Genomic DNA, 13,209 nt, shown 5'->3' with positions numbered 1-13,209 from the left:
ACTTCCAGAAGCACTGCTTTCTCCTTTGTCACTACTTCTCCTCCTCCCTCTTTGCTGCTACTGAAGCTCAAATGTTTAGATGTTATGTCTTGAGCTTGTAAGCAGCAGGATTCAGAGACCAAACAAAGAGCAGGAAGCAAAAACACTAGGCGTTTATTGGCTCATCTCTGGCTGTGGACAGCATCTATTTACATTGTGTAATATTCAGGCTGAAGATACAGTTCGAGTGGCACCACCTGGCAGTGCACAGAGAAGCCACGATCTGCATATTCACTCAGCTATCTATCTGACAGAGCAGGTGGACGCTTACCTAATGCATCCCAAGTAAGAAGCGCCCGCCAGTAGTCACCAGTGGTGCACATGATCCTATCTCTGTATAACCAAATGTCAACTGGCCATTGAACATCTGGAGATGCAGCAGCAAGGATGACAAATCAATGTTAACGAGCCCCAGCTTCAGCAGAATATCAATGACTGCGCATGAAAAAGAACAGCCAGTGTGTCCAGTGCTTCTGGATACACCCATCTGTCTCAGGAGCTTTCTGTACCTGCCAGCTACTAAAGCTGAATGTATTTTTAATTCTGACACACTGGCTTTTATAAATACACGCATGAGGTATTTTTCACCCATCTGGTATCAAGCTGCATGAGTTTGTTCTTGTAATCTGGAGAAGAAAAACATAACGTGTTGACAGATTCGTACTGAAATCACGTTGGTTAGCTCAGTTGGAACTGCGCACTGTGAACACGTTTGGTAAGACATTTAGAGCTTCTCTGTCTTCTTGGAATAATTACAGAAAAAATACTCTGCAGGAGGCTAATAAAATTGCACTCGCTAGCCCCAAAACAAATATGCCCGCAGCAAGGCTAGCAATGCACCAGCAGGACATTGGTAGACACAGCTAATTGGGTACATTACCAGAAATCCCGCAGCAGGCAAGAGAGCGCTGTTTTATGGGAAACAATCAGGGACACTATATAACACTAATGTGCCTTCTCTTATTCTGAAATATAGCTGCTTTGTGATACAGTAGGGTGACTGGGAACAGAGGGTTAATGAGGTGCCAGAAAGCAGACAGAAATGTCACATAAGTGTGATGAGGGCACTGGTGTCTTTTCCATATTGATTATGACATTTATTAAATTTAGTCACACAAAACAACGGGTTTGACAACATGTCAACATGTTCTTTTCAAGAAACAAAGGACAGGAGCAGGTTGATAAACAATATAAACCTTAAGCGAACTATAAAGCAATAGCAGATCAAACAGCAACATCACAAAAGATTGATGAGTGAGTGGAATAAATGTTGCCTGAGTCATAAATATTTCGCCACTTTACATAAACAGTGCAGTTACACACATACAGCAGACAAGGAAGTAAAATGAATATGTTGGATTATAAAAACAGCAACAACAGCACGTCCAGCCAAACAGTTTGCTGTTACAACAAAGTAAAGAGGTAAAATGTTTGTCTTTGCTTTAAAGCACTGGGGCGTTTTGGGGGCCATGTGGAGATTATTCTGGGACAGGCCTGTTGAAAGTATCTGGGCAGATGCATCTGTTGAGAGCTCTGCCTGCTTGGCAACACTCGAGTGTGGAAAACCTGGCTGAGCTCTTCTCAGTAATGAACTGTGAATGTGGATCATTAAGCGACGTAGTGCTTTGGCCGCGGTGCTTCGAGCTAAATGCTACGTTTGCATGCTCGTCGACGGTGCTGACTGATGTTTACCAGGAAGGCTATAATGCTTACCGTCTTAGTTTAGCATGTTAGCATGCTAACATTCGCTAGTTAGCACCAAACACAAAACACAGCTGGGGCTGAAGTCAGGGCTGAACAACAGACTCTGACTTACATAACCATCTCTACCTCCACCCGACCAGTGTAGCTACAAGTCAGAGCTGGAAACCAGGGATCTTTCTCAGGAGAAAGGAGGACATGGTACACACTGTGGATTTCCTTCTTTTCAGCACACTAGGTTAAAATGCCACTTTGACATCATGTAATTTGAGCCAGTGGTTTCTTACTCATGACCTACTTGAAAATCAAAAATGTTGACGGTCCACATCCGACCACATAAAAAGGCCAAATATAGCTTCCTGCTTCTCTCAGAGCACCTTTTATTTTAATGGTAAAGACTGAGCACTCAGGACTGGACTGAAAGCAGGGAAACATGTTGGAAGCTCTACAGTGGCTTATCACACAAACAGTGATTTAATACAAGAAAAAGAATAATGGAAGGAGTTTTTAAACATTCAGTTTAAACAAAACTTTTCATTTTAGATTTTTATTATGACATTTCTCAACCAAAATTCAGCCGACTAGCAGTACCTTCAGGTTGGGAACCACTGGTTTAAACCGTATACCTGTGGTCTGCCATGTTGAAAAAGCGTTCACCAGTTTACAGTGTGTTATTTGTTGTTGGAGATATCAGGAATTTCAGACACAGATGACGTCTCCCACTATCTCCCATATAATCCATCCATCTCATTTTAGAGCTATACAACAGTAGGTCATTTAGACTGTTTATCTGGCGTGACCACAGAGTTAGCACCAGGGCTCACCACCTTGGAACAATGCGCTCCAATTCCAAGTTGCAATAAGGGCGTGTGAATGCAGCATTGCTCCAAGCTCCAATCAGCTTTGTGTGGATTGTTTAGATAGTTGAGCAAGCATTTAATTTTCAAGAGATGAGGAAGTAAAAAAAAAAAAAAACCTCTGCCTGAATACTAGATTTGCTGCTAAATCTGCATTCGTAGTCTCTTTAGACCGACTGTACACTAAGCAGAAAGAGCAAGTTAAAGTTGAAAAATACAAAATTACAAACTGGATGTGCAGAGTGCATTGATTTATTTTTAATTCTTTGTAATCACGGGGCTTCTGCCTGTAATCCCATCGAGATCCATAACTTTACCCCCTCCCTCCATGTGACGTAGCGTACGAGCTTTGCTCCACGAGTGATCCCTGCGTGCACCGCACAGGGAATAGCTCAGATCTCATGGAAAATAAATAGAATGGATGAATAGACATGAGATTGGCTGTTAGGCAGATTGTGTATGTTGGAGCGTCTCAGTCAGACTGCATCTACAACAGCTTGCCTCTGTGCTGCAGGGAGTCCAGGAGAAGTTCAGAGAGAATTGATGTGCAGGATGATTGTTTCTTCAGCCCCAAACACAAATCTGAGCTGTGAGCGTTGCAAAGGCTGCGAAGAGTGTTAGATCCTTCTCATTGCTATGCAACACCGAGCTGGACGGCAACAAGCTGGTATCTAATTAGCGTCACTAACTGACTAACTGGCGAACCTGAAGTAACAAAAAGGGGACGGAAGTGTTGTGAAACTATAATGGACTGGAGAAAGAAAAAAGCACATGTTGTTACACATGGACAGGTTCACCTAAATACACCTCCATAAGGTGCTCTGCAGAGAGTAAATGAAAAATGGAAATAAATAAAACAAAACTCCAGACACCTCCTGCTGTATGCGATTGGAGCTTATCAGTATTTGGCTGCAGAATATCGAGGGAATTCAAGCTGAGCCGACAGCAAAAGTAATAAAATCTGACCTTTATATGCTCCTTTCTACACTGGCTGCAGATTAAAGTTGAAGTCGCCACATTTCACTGTCTGCTTGGTTGAGCTCTGGGGTTGCCAAAAGACTTCAGCAGCTCTGTTGACTGTAAGTAGCTTTTCGTACACTTCACTGTAAAACTCTTGACACATCTGTGTTGTGAGCAAAAGACTGATTTTTTTCTTCTGCCGCAGTAAATCTGTCAAAACTCTCGGGCCTCCCCTCCTTTTCACTTTATGTTGAAGAATCCGACCAATGTCGGGAAGAGAGCAAGTCACTTCCTGTTCCTGCTTCCAAGGGCCGGATGTTCTTAGCAATACATACACATGAAGAAGAATGTATGTATCACTTTCCACATATAACCTAAAATAAGCGGAGACAATGTAATCACAGCAGCATTACGGTAAACTTACAGTGAACGGCAGCTTTACTGCTGTTAAATTTAGTGTCTGGTGCTGAAGACGAACAGAGTAGTCTGATGTCAATATAAGGTTAAACAGGAGTTTGACCGAATCCCTTCATGGGTGGGAGTGGACATTGGCGAATTCCTCTGTGACTGAGAAGCACATTATAACATGGAACAATGTGCATGCAGCAGTAAATACACAGACTTGAATCAACACAGTGTTTTCTTTCTGTTTTGGTGTGTTCATCTCCACTCAAGGTCCAGCCGTCTGAAAACAACAGTGGTGTTGCTCTCGATACGTAGATTTAAACGATGATTACTTTTAGGGACCCAGTGAAATTTTGAGTGAAAATGTTGTGGGAAGACACAGACACACACGGTACCTGCGGAGTCTACATCGTACACTGCAGCGCGTTAGCTACAGTATGTGAGCGTGCCAGAGTGAGATTTTACATCCTGATGATTTGTGGGCTGCGTTGTCCTTGTGCTCAATGTAATTCTAGCATTTGTTTCTATGTTATATATATATATATATATATATTATAAAAGTGTTTCAGGTGAATCATAAATAATGAAAATATTGGTTTACTATAATAATAATAATAATAATAATAATAATAATGAAAGTCTACAGCAGTAGCTCTCAAGCTTTTTCACATCAAGGACCCCTGAACTGACACCACTTACATCATGGACCCCCATCTGATAAGAGTTTTACTTTTAGATGTTTTATTACAGAAAGTGTTTGAAACCCATGACCAAAATAATCATACATTCTGTCTTTGGAACCCTGGGTGGTCCCCGGACCCCCTTTGATAACCGCTGGTCTCCAGTTCAGTGGATCTGTGATGGTTGATAAATTGTAGATCAATATCAGCAGCATCACTCACCAACCAGAATTTTAAGACGGGTAAAGTTCCCACCTGTGCACATTTTCAGCTGCTTCTCTTTACAGAGAAACTGCAGAGATGTGGTTACAAATGCTGATAAAGATCATGGATTACTCAATGCCCCTTTCAATTACCATACATTACATTAAGCAAGTAATTAAAATGATAAATGCGCCCGTTTCGCCTCCATCTTTTTGGATTGTCTCTGAGATACTCCCACTTGTGTTAAAAGGTTTAACCTAAAGTAATCCTTTTATGGCTGTGCTTGCAGAGAAACCTTTTCCAAATCTCTGACACAAAACAATGTGTTTCACATTAAGAGTGGAGGTGGCGGAAAAGGTAGCTTACTAAGTGAGCATAATGACGGTTTCACAGTACGCCATCTTCTATTAGAGGTGTGGGAAGCCACAGCGCCGCACTGTACAACAGTCGCTTTAAATGCTTTAAAACCTGCTCAAGGCTGTTGAATGCCAGCGTGTAACGTCCACCCACATAGCAACCAGTGCTCAGCTTCCTTAGAGCTGCTGACACTGACACTCGGCAGACACAGCACTGCTGAGTGTCTAAAGCTGCAGTGAGTCACTGGCACAGGTAAAGAGGTAAAGTTTCTGTTCAAAATGACTAAAATACAGGAAGAAAAGACGTAGTATAATGAGTGATCTAATGTTTTGTTGAGCAAATTTTGAATTGCTTGTTGGAAAATGAATTGTACTTAACGAAACCTGAACTTCCGAGAGGTGGTGATTTCATTCCAGGAGGGTAGCAGCAGAAAAATCTCTCTGATGTGTGTCCGTCCTGTTTTTGCCATAAATATTCTTTTTAATAAATAGTTTCAGATGGCTTCAGCAGGAACAGAGTTATAAATGTTATCTAATATATAATGAGTTAAACCTGCTCAACCAATCGTTAGGGATGTCTGTGAACGGTAATGATTGTACTGTTGGAAAACATTGAATATTGCCATGGAATACAATACGTTCCAATGTCTGTTGTCAATATAATAATTCTGTTGCTTTTCCATTGTATAATATATAAACACAGTCATTAATCAGGTAAATCCAGCGTCATACTGCTGGTACTGGTAATATCAACAAAGACTAATTTAAGCACATTGACGATTGTGAACGTTGACTCACTGTCTGCGTCCACACGGACGTGAAATACTCAGTTTTTTGTCGGCAATGGTTTGTATAAACCTACAAGGAATGGATCAGCTGCCCAAAAAACTGTGTCACCAAAACATCAGCTGACTCTGATCTGGTCCCACAAAGACTGAACTGTAGATTATTTGACTTTGTTTTTTTTTTTATTTTTCATATGACCTTAAGGTTTTTCATGATCATATCGTATGTAAAATGTTTAATTTATTGACCTTTAGTCATTGACGTTGTCCATAAAAAAAGAGAAAATATCTTTTATTTTACTGCAATCTTAAAAATTTTTAATGTAAATTTACATCTCCTAAAACTATTTGGTAGAGGCTCGAAATTTAAAAATTGTGCGGTGAATTTTGTTTTTGTTGTAAGTGGCCAAAGAAAAAAAAACAAAAAAACCTGAGCATTAAAGGGTTAATGTGGTTCTGAATTTGACCTTGAGTTTCCCAAAACACCAATGATGGGATAATAAAATATAGCTTTCTTCTTCTTTATATATAATGGCTTTTATGGTAGTTATAAATTTCATATTAGGCCTATTAAAGCTTTTAGCGACTGACAGCATGTCTGTTTGGGGGGTTTTCATCATCTGACTGAGAGTGAATGAGACAGCGATGATCAACAAACTTCCCATGTTGCCACATTCCAGGCTTGGTGGATCCCCTGGTATCTGACTGCAAGCTGCAGTCATGTGTGGGAAACATCACTTGGTGAAACTCAATATTTGTCACTATGATTAGTAATGTTTCAACCTAGAAGATCGCGCATTGTTGAAATCACATCCGGTTTCAGCAACGAGCTCTGAACTCTTTCCCCAACTTTCCCCTGTGAGACGAGAGCATTCTTGGCAACATGCCTCCTGAAACCACTGCGGCTCTAGTGTATGAATGACCTCTGTGAGCAAATGACATACTGCAAATGAACCGAGGCTCAAAGATGCACCTGACATATATAGTATCGACGTTAGTCACAAAGTGAAGATGCAACAAAGAAACATGTCCTCCTCCTACTGAGGGAGATAAGGCAGGTGTGCACCATTTCCCCAAATACCATCCTTGTACAAACAAAGCCATGTCCTCAGCAGGTGACACATCAAAACATGAAAGCAAATTAAAAATCTGATGATACCTTTTGGTATCTTTTGGTCCAAAGCTCAAATCAAAGGCTGCCTGGGCTTCCAAACACGAGACCGCTCTGTGGAGATAATTCTCAAATGTCTCCTTAGATGATTTCTAGGTTTTGAGGTGAATAAAAGTCAAACACGTGCCTCTCCTGGTCTCACCTTCTTTGGGACTATAACTCTAAAGTTTTACCCAATGGCCAATTCTAATGAAATCTTGCCACACACTGCAAGACATTAGTGACTCAGAAGCACCGCACGCCACACACCGCGGTTTTTTCTCATGGCAGATGACGTCCGATGGCGGTAGAGATACTCTCACAGCCGTGATGACAAATGGCCAAGTGGTCCCACTGCTCACTCTTGTGTTCATCCTGGATACCACTGACAAAAATTGCTATCTATCTATCTATCTATCTATCTATCTATCTATCTATCTATCTATCTATCTATCTATCTATCTATCTATCTAAATTATTGCCTTTGAAGCCTCACTGATATGTTTTTCTTATACACATATACTTGAGCACTTTAGAGTTTACCCAGCAGATGGCAGCACAGTCACATCTCTGCGTGCAGACTAATCCTTGTCACATCCTGACAGCTCTGCACCCCCCACAATTAACGTACCATTTAAATGACGACAATCTGTCCCCTGCATTCAGTCTTTCAAGGTTCGAGAGGGAATGAAAAAGGACTGCTGAAGAGAAGAAACAAAGCTCTGATTTTCTGTTGAGTGTATTGTTTGTCATTTATATGTGAAGACTTGGGAAGCAAATTCCATTCAATCCCAACAAAGGGTTGGTGTGAACTACACATAGTAAAGCGACACTGGGTACCAAGCACAAATGAACCATTAAATGCAAGACCTTAGACACACTTAGCACGCTTTGTGTCATATATAATAGGATTGTGTGAGTACGAATGCCTGCAAGCCAATGGATGTGACTTAATTTTAATACACAAACCATTTTCTGCAGATATGAGAGATGAATAGAAACAAGCAAGAGAATGCTGTTTTTGTTTTCCCGATCAATTTTCTTACTCTGCAGAAACCCCTGGATACTTTGTATTGCGTTTGTCTTGCATCTTCCCCCAAAGGGCCACATTATCTTGCGTATTTCCATAGCAGACAACAGATAAAATGTTTATAATGCTTTCATGTGTTATCCACTGGGCGCAGATGTGCATGTGTAAGCATATTTTACCATGTGTGCCAGCGTTTAGCTTTAAATAAATCCAATCACTTCGGCTGTGTCTCTGCCGTTTCTCTTCCCTCTCAAAGTGCTTGAACAAAAAGCCAAGGTGGATACTACACCAGCATGAGCAATTTTCTTGTATGAATACATTTCAGTCAGGTAACTTTAATACATCTCTACTATAAGGTAGCTTTCTTCTAGACTTATTTTGTATACTGGGATCAGTGGGTGTGATTGAGGCCTAATGGGAATGGATGATGGCTATAAGAGCACCTGTCTGAAGATGATGGCTTGAATCAGTATTCTCTCTTGCAATGAGAAGTGGAAATAGGGGCTGCAGTTAAGGCAATAGTGATGTCTATTCCCTGGTCTGTGAAATGGCTCAATCTCCTCGGCCAATCCACTGTTTGATTGTTATAAATCTTTTGGAATCACATTATCTTGGCACACCCATTACCAATGATTGTGATTCTGAAGCAATGAGAAATATAAAGAAACTGGGGTATATTTTCAAAACTTCTAAGGCAATACTTTATGTTCACAGCTTCATATTACTTCTTTGGTAGTGCTTATGAGCCTCTATATATCTGACCTGGAGTTTGGACTGTTGGGAGTACAAGATTAAGTGTCTACAGTGATGCTAGCAGCTCTGTGAGCTAAATGCTAACATCAACATGCTAACATACTCACAATGCTCTCATGTTGCTATTTAGCTGGTATAGAATAATGTTTACCTTGTTTACCTTGATTTAGAGTGTTATCAGGCTAACACTTGCTAATTAGCATATTTGATAGCTCTCAATAGGCTTTAAAATTTTTATGGCAGTCTATCAAATAATTTTTGACGTATTTCAGTCTGGACAAAATAACACTACTGCCCGAGTGATTCAGCCTTACTCACACTGCCAGCATGCCAGAAGCAGAATAACACAAATATATGTGAGAAATGAGACAATACAATTTTAAGTGCCATTTTTGAGGATGTCCAGACAATAGTGTAATGATACAGTAATACTGTAATGTTAATTGGTGATACAAAGACAAAGTTCTCGCCCCTATATGACATCAATGGTTATTCTGTTCTCTGCAGAGTGTGACTGTTTACAACATGCTCACAGCATTGCTCATGTCTCTAATTTTAATGATTTTAAACTATCATACAAGGCAGAAATCCAAGTGGTTATCATGGAAGGAAGGAAAAGTAAAAATTCATCTTGAATATGTTCAGTTTTGAGCAAATTCATCAGAGCACTTAAGCTAAAAGGGTAATTTCATAAATGGAGATGAAAGCCATTCAAGTGATGTGTCTACCTTCCAAAGAGATTTTGATAGTCTTCTCAGTAAGAGAGAGCTATTTGGAGCACTGTGCACTTGTAGGACCATTAGCTATGACAAAGAAGTCTTTTTCACCAGCTGACATTAAGAATAAAACTAATACTGTGTTATCATATTTACGTAGCAAAAATGAATTTATGCTTCGAGTGCAGCACTTACGATAACAAAAGGTTCATAGATCACATTGTTTTAGTGTAAGATACATCAGTTTGTGAAGACTTGACTAAAAGGCTTTTATCTTTCATTTCTCACATTAAAGTCATGTTTAATGCTGGAGCAGGTGCACATGACTGTGCTGTTGTTCTGGGACCTTTGTATATTTTCAGCGCACACAATGGACCATTTTAATTAGGAATATTGAATATTTTAAGAAACATGGAGACTACTTTCAATATTAAAACATTCCTGTCTGTCTGCAGCACTGATTGGATTTTCAGGCCACGGTGAAACATGTGACATGAGGGCCTTTGTAGCCTCTGCAATTTTGTCTTCATGATGTATTTAAAATGTTTCTGAGCTCTATACAGACAGAGGGCTGTTAAATTATTTGTCCCCTTCTACCCATTTTGCAGCACTCCTGCTTGGAGTTCTTCGAGTTTGATCATTATAAAATATTTTATCATTGTTGAGGGTCATTAACCATCTGCCATAGCAGTAATAAAACTTACATATAGTTCACCCCCTTAAGTAATTCACCGAGCCTTCAGTTGCCAAATTAGCATATGGTAGCGGTCCTCTTGGAGGGCCAACCCAAATGTGAGCCAGTTAATTGCAATGCAGCTTAAAATGTCAGTTTCTGAGAGTGGACTGAGATGAAAACTCTGGAGAGCTTTAACGACCACAGTGGTGATATAAATGCATGTTCCTTCAACTCACTGGGGCGTCTCAGCCCGCTAAGGACAGACTGCTGAGGACGAGCAAGGGCAGCGAGAGCGAAGCAGAGCTTAAAGCTGATCGTAATCCCCCCACACTGCATGTTAGCTCTCACGAGAGCTCTTATGGCTTATCAAGACAGAAATGAAGACTTAGCCCGTGCTAATCATGTTTAATTAAGAATAACATCTCGCTAATAGAGGATAACACGTCTTATGAGACCGGGGTCATTTCGAAAATACCTCTCATGACCATGATACATAGATAAGGACCATTTCCTTATGTGATGTGTAAAGGTGATATGCAGGTTAATCATAATAGCCAGTCATTGCCGTTGATTAAAATAGTATGCATTAGTGAACATTCACGTCAGTCCTCAGCAGCATGAACTCCACATTCCTACATGTGAAGGATGTGCAGGTCCATCAGGATTTTACTGGAAGAGATTGAAAATGTAATTGTCTATACACAGAAGAGCATTTTATGGTCATTAAATCTATTAGCGTTGTTTCATTTGTAAATCAGGAGGTCTCAAAACACAGAGACGTTATGTATTTTTCTACTCAGTAAAAGGAAATATCGCACATTTCAAATCATCAGCATTAAACAAATAATTTTTAAATAACGTCATCATTACTTCCACATAAATTAAAGCATAAAGGTGGGAATACTAAATAAATGAATACTTATTTTAACCTACAGTGCTTGTCTCTTTGTTTAGCTGTCAGTCATGGTTTGGAGTGAAGAAACAAACAAACCGACAAACCTACAGGGAGCAGTTTATATAACTTCCCGGGAGTGTCTCAAAGCTCTGCTGGAGATCCACGCAGGAGGCTTGTAATTTAAAAATTGTGCTTGGACAAAAACTCAACTGAAATAAATTCAGATTGGGACATAATTTCCAGGAATGTTTCCAACAACCTTTGACCAAATCCTCAAATTGTATCCCACTTGTATCCTACTTATTTATTTATACTATTGTGTCATGAAAAGTTAATAACCGGAAAGCTGCCATGAGACCTGTTTGGTAGCTGTTGGGATTTTAGTTAGATGCAGTTATTTTGGTTAAAGCTGCTGTAGTCAATATTTTATATTAACAGTGGATTAAATGGAAATGTACAGTGTGAAGATTCACTTGTAGTGTCACAACCACAGAGAATTATTACCCCCATTCTGCACTTCCCCTCAGTTTTAGTTTTACGGCCGGTAACGTTAATGTTTTGATTCAGTCTCTGTTAGACGCTGTTCGCTACCGACCCAGCAACAAATGGCAGATCATGTTAGTGGCTAGCTTGCGAAGATAGTGGAGCATTTAGCATCTGATATTTACCTCAGGAGTTGGCGGAGAGCAAAACAGAGCGAATAACAGATAGAATATTATGGTTACAGTTGGCAGGTTGTCAGAAACACGACCAGGTGAATGCTAATGCTAATGCTAATTTTGCCGGCTGTGTAAATAGGTAACTGTTTGCTAAAGTGTTTGCTAGCACAGATGAATAAAGTTTGATCAGGGTGCTGGTCTTAGTTTTGTGTAGTTTGATTTGTTGTTGTTTTGTTGTGTAATGTTACAATCATTTTAATCATTTCCTTAATCTTCTTTTTTTTTTATTCTTCATTTTCAGTAGTTGTGATATTCTTTCAGCTTGGATTGCTGCCCACATTTCCATTTCTAAGTGAAATGAAATGGAAGTTCAGTCTGATTATCAGGGTACTGCTCAGCAGCCACCAGTAAGAAATGTGTAAGAAAAACTGCAAATGTTTGAGCCATGCTAACAGGCAAGTTCAGTGCGATTCATTCTCAACATTCACTCAGTCCATCACTCCACAAAACACATTTTTTCCATTGACTTTCATTCATCTCTTTCAATACTTCATGTGGGATACCCGGGCCACAGAATTTAGGATATCATCCTTAATTTTCTCCATCATCTTCTGGAGGAGTTATGAGGACGATGTGTCTAGTCCGACCTGTCATTGTCATCCTGCATGTCTTTGATGCTTTACGATCCGTGAAATAGACTCAGTAGATGTCTTCTTTCATCCTGTTTTTCTCTTCTCTTCTCTTCTCTTCTCTTCTCTTCTCTTCTCTTCTCTTCATTCCTTTCCTGCCAGGAGACGAGTGGGCCACATGAGGAGGATGGCCAGTGACAGATAGGAGAGGAGACTGGTTATCAACTCTGTCAGACAGTCGATCAGGATGACTAACGGTGTAACAACGTCAGGTTCTACCACATCGGGTACATTCTCATTCCTGAGCCCTTTTCCCTGTAATTTGTTTTCAGTATCTGTCATATTGTCAAAATGGCAACAAAATATGCTACAGACACAGAACGAAGTAAATACTTCATACTTTCACTCTCTATTATTTTCAAAGGTATTCCGTCTATTGTGGAGTCTCACCATTCTTCAATACCTGGCGTACTTATTTATAATGGTCCTTTCTCTACAGAAGCCAATGGCGATGGGCCAAGTTAAATATTGTATATTGAACAGTTACAAATTATATGAGCTGAGCAGCAGCCATTCAGCTAGTTTGGATGTTTGCTGGAAGCCAGATTTATTTATACAGTATAGCCCTTCATCACAAAAATCTACAGAGGAAAGCCAACTTAGATCTGTTGAAGAGTCGGTCAGGAAATATAATGAGGGAATGCAGTGTAAAAA

The 13,209-nt window shown here is 40.0% G+C and overlaps 1 long non-coding RNA gene across 1 annotated transcript in view; it reads left to right on the top strand.

The window, feature by feature from the left end:
* The window catches only part of LOC130179030 (uncharacterized), a 72,573-nt gene that overhangs the window by 31,098 nt on the left and 28,266 nt on the right, over nucleotides 1–13,209 (top strand). The window contains exon 2 of the long non-coding RNA XR_008829221.1: nucleotides 12,658–12,782. This is a non-coding gene — a long non-coding RNA (uncharacterized LOC130179030). The remainder of the gene's footprint in view (nucleotides 1–12,657; nucleotides 12,783–13,209) is intronic.

The sequence above is a fragment of the Seriola aureovittata genome, chromosome 12 (genome assembly GCF_021018895.1).
Source record: "Seriola aureovittata isolate HTS-2021-v1 ecotype China chromosome 12, ASM2101889v1, whole genome shotgun sequence".
In the NCBI taxonomy this organism is placed as follows: Eukaryota; Metazoa; Chordata; class Actinopteri; order Carangiformes; family Carangidae; genus Seriola; species Seriola aureovittata.
This window is presented reverse-complemented; position numbering and strand designations above follow the sequence as displayed.